The 6,457-nt window shown below is 40.3% G+C and overlaps 1 long non-coding RNA gene across 7 annotated transcripts; it reads right to left on the reverse strand.

The window, feature by feature from the left end:
• Positions 1 to 234: 234 nt before the first annotated feature.
• On the reverse strand, positions 235 to 5,802 carry LOC124681082. Of its 7 annotated transcripts, XR_006995704.1 has the most exons (10): positions 5,679 to 5,802; positions 4,938 to 5,281; positions 4,621 to 4,819; positions 4,482 to 4,528; positions 4,125 to 4,243; positions 3,962 to 3,999; positions 3,367 to 3,420; positions 1,399 to 3,282; positions 1,182 to 1,286; positions 235 to 647 (listed from the first exon to the last, which is right to left on the reverse strand). It is a non-coding gene; the product is annotated as an uncharacterized LOC124681082 (long non-coding RNA). The 7 variants fall into 7 exon arrangements; XR_006995700.1 differs by having other exon boundaries at positions 1,399 to 3,420; XR_006995703.1 differs by having other exon boundaries at positions 1,399 to 1,590; positions 3,247 to 3,999.
• Positions 5,803 to 6,457: the final 655 nt, after the last annotated feature.

Below are 6,457 nucleotides of genomic sequence, written 5' to 3' on the forward strand. Positions count from 1 at the left end.
TTGTTCTTAACCACTTGATACATGGTGAAACTGTGACGAAGTATCTATCAAATAGACTGAAACAATGTTGGTTGATATATGCATTCCTCATACCAGTTTGTTAGGTTGCAACAGCAGGCTAGGATTTTAGAGACCACTTAACCCAAACTAAGCAAAGCTATGTCCAGACCTTTTCATAATTCAAAGTTATCGTGGAACAATGCATGATTTAAAACCAAACATAACAAAGCTATATATCAGAAAATAGACTTTATTCATGATGCAATAAATGTGTGTACAATTAGTTACAACAGAATGAACAATTTCATTAAAGCATGCCATTCATAATCCTGATCAGCTAAACTTCACGAAGTATATAATTTAAATGACAGTACAGAATCTTAGACATCGGGGCCTTTTTTCTTGGATTGATGACAAAACACAACGTGCCAAAGGTTTCTACTATGCGAATTTAGCAATGGGGAGTGCAGACTGGTACTACAGTAATAGAATTATCCAATTGGTTCAATGAATTTTGGCGATATTGCTTTAAAAGACACACATGAGCTGGGAAGAAGTTATGGTGAGATCTGAAATATGTTAATACTGAAACAACACTTGCGTGCTTGGTGTGTGAGCTATTTTATTTTTGCATCATGCCAGCATTCCTGTAAAGGAAACAAAATCAGTAACAGTTCTGATAATTCTATATACTGATATACGGCATAATTCTTCAGCGCACCGAGAGCATTGAAATCCCATGGTAAATTCTCTATGTTTATTTTTTGTTGTCAGATTGAGTTTTTCCAAAGGATTTACTTGCATTATATTTGAAAAGAAAACTTTTAATATGAGACCTCTCAGAAGGAAAAAATAATCATGTGATATAACAAAACAAACTATTGTTGTGTATGATTCAAATGACGGTGACATTGCAGCCCTATAAATTCACAATTTGTTTTACCTTATTTCTACTGCCACCAGAAACAATCATAAGATAGGGCAAAACATTAGAAACTCCTATTTCAGTTTAAAAATTCCCCTGACAACTTTTTTGAGTCAGAGCAGGATATTAAACTAAGTCTGTCATGTCCAAGAAGAGAGGCGTTTCACAGTTTTTTCTTTTTTACACTTAAAGAATATGTGGCATCCATCCTCATCAAATTTATAGCAAAACAGGCATCTAGTATAAATATGAATACCTTTCTTTCCTGAAAAGCTTCATTCTTAGGGGTAGGCTGAACACCTTATTGGGAAAGAGAGAGAGCGTCATAGCTTTTTCCAGTAAAAGCAAGATTTCTTTTCCTCTGCATTAGAAGTAGAGGTTAGTCCTGAAGATGATTCTTTTTCTGCCACTTTATAAGCTGGTTTACCATGAATTAACACTTCTTTTATCATGATGGCATGACAGGAACTCACCTGTGTCTTCTTGGACATGAATCTTGAGAATAATATCAGCATCTTCAGGCCAAAGTGTTGTCAGGAAAGCTCCACATCTCATCTTCTAGCCAACGGATTCACATGCCTTGATTTTGAGTGTGCTCCCTCTAGGAATCGATGGATCTGATCAGACGCTTATGTTTTCACCATTGCCCACTCGGCAGATGAATCCTATTTTCAGAAAATTCAGGCCTTTGAGAAAATACTCCTCCAAACATATGAGATGCCTTTCTTTGGAGTAGCATTCAACATCAAATACCATCCAATCATACCGCTTAGTTTACAACTGTGTGGAGGAACACCAATTAAGGTTATTTTCTAGATTCACGATTAAGGTTTTTGGGAAAGGGCACATCATTGAATATCAAACAATTTCCTCATGGAAGTGAGCTTCCATGGTGGGACAGAATTAGCTTGCCGCAAAGTTCCATGAACTAACAATACAAACTAAAGATAATTTTAGGCAATTGCCAAATACTACTTAGCAAAATGCTACTCATACAGTAAACAATTACAATCCATATTGGTGCTTCACTAATTTGAATATAGATTTTTCTCAAGTACTCCCCATGGATTAGTTCACAAATTTTAGGTCAAGTTAAGGGTAGAGGGCAAAAACTGCTCTGTGTAGCCTATACCGGTATCTTGGTCTGTAATCTTGGGCAGCATGGCAATAGGCCTCAACTCTTCTCAATAAGCCTAAAGAGCAATCGCTGGATTGCACGGAGAACCAAAATGTTGTTCCTTTATGATGAGGAAACAATGATTTAGTTTATAACCAATTAGCATTTCGGAACTAAATTTGTACCAAACAAAAAGGCATAACATCAAGAAAACCAACCCCATCACTAACCACTCAGCGGTAATTCAGCCCCGGAATCCATCATAAAAAGGAAAATCGAATTAACATGTATCATGGGAGACTATATCTGATATGCTTGTATCATTTGTCCTCTAACCAAAATAGATCCAACCCGAGTGTCCTATCAGCTTCTGCAATCTTTGTGATGATTCCGTCTAGAGAGCATGGTGAGGTGAACATATGTCTCTCTTTTATACTCCTACCACAATACATGTAGATTTGTTTCACATAAATGACAATATTAATGAGGCTACCTTCTTATGGTAATAGTGTTGTATTAAAAAACAAACATATATAAGCAAGAAAAAGACATCACTCATATTCATCAAGTTAAATTTCTTACACAGAGTAGACAATACATTAAACCCAGATCATGCTTTCTAGTACACGCTGCTCAGAACCTAGTTCATCCGGACGAAAAATAATTGTCAACCAAAAATAGCGCCTTCAACCAAGAATAATAGTCCCATGTCAGATTTCACTTGAGTGTAACAGAAAGAAATACCAGTGAACTGTGAAGCCTTTATCATGTCTCTTTTACAATTCTAGTAGGCATCACATTCATAAACCTCTCATCAAAAGACCAACTAATTCATACAAGAAGGCCCTTTTATTTATCTGGACACTCTTTTAACTTTTAACTACCATCTTGATTGGTTCATGCCAAGGGAAGACTATCATTAACCTATTTCCTGAACTCTATCCATAAAAAATAATTCAAACTAATTACAGCAAAGAAAGCCACTGAAGTCGTAACGTCCATTCTTTAACCTATTTCGTGAACTCTTTTCGTAAAGAATAATACAAAGTAATTCCGAGAAGAAAGCTGTTGGTACAATATTATTCCTAGCATTTCAAATTTAGAGAAACTCAAATCGAAACCCTGCCATCGTACCTACCATATTTTGCAAGATAATTCTGAAACATAGACAGCGCTATTCAGATACAGAAGCACAAATACTTACACGAGCAGTAAAAGCAAGGAAGGCATATTCATGGATCTGCAGATGCTTCAGATCAGTCAAATGGGGCATGATTTTTCCAGTATTAATCCATCAGATGGGGAAAACAACAGAATAACTAACTTGGCTTGTCAAGAATTAGTGCAGCTATGCATACCAGACAACTCTTGTACAGCCCTACCAAATAAATTATTAGAATTAAACAAATCTCAAAGAAGAAATAATAAGTGGCTGCAAAACATTAGAGCTCCCATGTAGCGTGAATTGTTCTTTGTATATATTGGGGTGTAGACATCTTATCTAAGTTTTAAAATCAGCCCTAACAAATAGAAGGTTCGGATATTTTTCTTCTTATTATGAGCAATATAATTTTATAGTAGCTAATTAGTACTGGGAGACTGCAACAAATGCAAAATTACAGGAAGCTCAATCAATCAATTTCCAGGACCCAAAAACATATAAAAAATTCAGTCTTAGGAAATGATATACACTTGTAACTCAAGAATTAATATTTTGTAATAGAAATCCTTTCCCTTATAAAACTGCAATGGTCTAGCAGATTCAAGCTATGCTTCAACCATGAAAAGAAACTTCAAATATTTTACCATGATGTGATGCGAGGAAAAAACCAGTACATTTTCAGTGGTTCATGTTGGACATCATACATATTAAATATTCTAATTAAAAGGGAAACAAAAGACTGCCACCGAAGCCTTACATAAGAGGACCAAAACCAAGAGCGGAAATGGCAACATCCTACAAAACAAACATGGAAAGTTGTTGCTAACATAAGTTTGCGCAAGAATGGTGGGTGCACGATACCAATGGACATGTGAGGCAGATGAAAAAAGAGATTTTCCTACCAGAAGCTAAAACCTTACCATTCTCTTGTAACCATTGATGCTTGATTGTATAAATGGGCCATATCCTCGCGTGCAGAAAACATTTCTGCAATATGTTGCTCACATGTACAAAGCAACACAACACCATCTTCATTGTCCTGCATTTTGTTCCAGATGAGATATATGGCACTAAAGAATGAAGAAAGCTAAGAAGATAGATAATAAAAGATGATGCACCTCCTTGTTTTATAGAGATAAATAGAAATCCATGAATAAATATGGATTAGAAACTTCATGGTCTCCCTCAATACAGAACATGGAAGCTAGACGCTCTGAACTTGTTATTTTTGACGTGACAAAAAAATTAGAAAAATACAAATTACTGAGAATGAACACCTGGTTGTAGTTCCATCAAACACCTCATAAGCATATATTGAAAGAATCTGCAGAGAGAAGAAAGAGAAGTCATATGTATGGAATCAAAAGAGGGGAGGTGAGTACGTAGATCGGGAAGGGAGAGAGGATTCGAGGGTACCTGCGAGCGGTGTATCGATGGAACCAAGGTCTGATTTTGGTTATGTTTGCGTACCTGTATGCGACACCTTCGACAGCGAAAACATGTGGACTTAACTCTCCAAATGGTGCCCCTTATACTGTTGCATCATATGTGGGTCATATAAATGCGGCAACCTTTGGAAAGGATTGACAGCAATGAGAATATTTCCAGTGTATGTCTGCCCAAATGAAGACATATCAGCCATACAAAACATCAAGTGAGTTTCAAACTTTAAACCCAGATAGTATGGCTGACATAACCACAGCAAACATACATAGATTTCATTAAGTTCATACCTGATCGCCAGATTCTGCAAAACTCCTGGCTCATGGAGATAGGAGAGCTTGGTCATGTCATCAACTCCACCGGTAGCTGCTTCCATATCTTTAGGATATAATTTCGACAAATTTGCAATGATCTAAAATTGTGACACTTACATATAAGTAGCAGTATTATATCAGAATGAATTCCTATATAAAAAAAAGGAGCAGAATTGTTCAACGCAACTTTCCTTTTTCCCATTGGTTGCTTGGATCTCGGCCTCTTCGCCATTGATCTTAACGACCTCTCCATCAACCCAGGCAATGTCAGCATCTTCAGCCCATACATGTGAGCCTACTATAATATTAACTTTCGTCCCCTGAAAGGTAGAAATTAACTTATCTCAGTTATGCTTGCTATCATCTATGGGAGCCTCTGACGAAAATACATTTGCATTTATTTAGACTAATGCCGAAATATTGCAATCATGCTGCATAGACGAAGGATAAACATAATTGGATGTGCCTGGACTCGAAATCAGTTGCCCCAATCAGGGAGCTGGAATATCCAACGCAATGCCAGACAATTCTACCAGATCCTTGTAGGCTGTTAGCGACGGGGCAGATGAACTCATATCGGAATTGAACAACGACCATGATTCAGATAAAATAAATTGAACAAGGGGAACCTGTCGGAATGGCGCGCTTGCCACCGCTGCACCGCACTGCGCATTACTCAAAGCGGTAGAGCCGACGCAAATCAGAAGGCAAAATTACCATTTCGCCGGCCCTTGGAGGATGATTATTTCGCCGGCCTGAGGATGGTCAGTTGTAGGCTGTTAGCGACGGGGCAGATGAACTCATATCCCTCTCCCCCGCGCACGCGGTCGTGCTCGTCCGACCAACCACGCGCGCTCTATCTCCAGTCGCGCGCTCGCCGTCGCTGCCGCAGTCGCTGCCGTCGCGCAGACACACGCTTGCCACCGCCGTTTCCAGGCGCGCGCTCGCCGCCGCCGGCGCGCCTTCGCCGCTGCCGTCTCCAGGCGCGCGCGGCCGCAGTCGCTGCCGTCGCTCAGGCGCGTGCTCGTGCTTGCCGTCGTGGCCCAAGCGCGCGCTCGGCCAGGCGCGCCTTCGCCGCCGCCGTCTTCAGGCACGCGCTCGGCTCCGCCGCCCGAGCGCTTGGTCGGCGCCGCCGCCGCTGCCCTGTTCTTCTCGGTTGGAGATAGAGCGTGGAAACGAGAGGGGATTGGGGAGGAGATGGGGGCGATTGGGTGAGGTAGGGTTTCAGGCGCGGTGAAGATATTTTGCACACTAGCTGGCCACCCCCGAAACGAGTTTTAGAGACTGACATGTGGACCCGCCGAACCGTAGGACCCAAACGCAACCACATGCGGGTAGATAACGGCCAGTACATGTCTTTCCCTAGTGCGCTGCTTGTAGACACGGACGGCTGAGATCGAATGTTAGCCAAGCACAGTAAAGATCTGACGGCCCACAATCATTAACCGCTGTGAAGCCCCCTATGGGGGGCATCAATTATACCTTTAGATTTAAGC

This window comes from Lolium rigidum, unplaced genomic scaffold, assembly GCF_022539505.1.
Source record: "Lolium rigidum isolate FL_2022 unplaced genomic scaffold, APGP_CSIRO_Lrig_0.1 contig_33551_1, whole genome shotgun sequence".
Classification (NCBI taxonomy): domain Eukaryota; kingdom Viridiplantae; phylum Streptophyta; class Magnoliopsida; order Poales; family Poaceae; genus Lolium; species Lolium rigidum.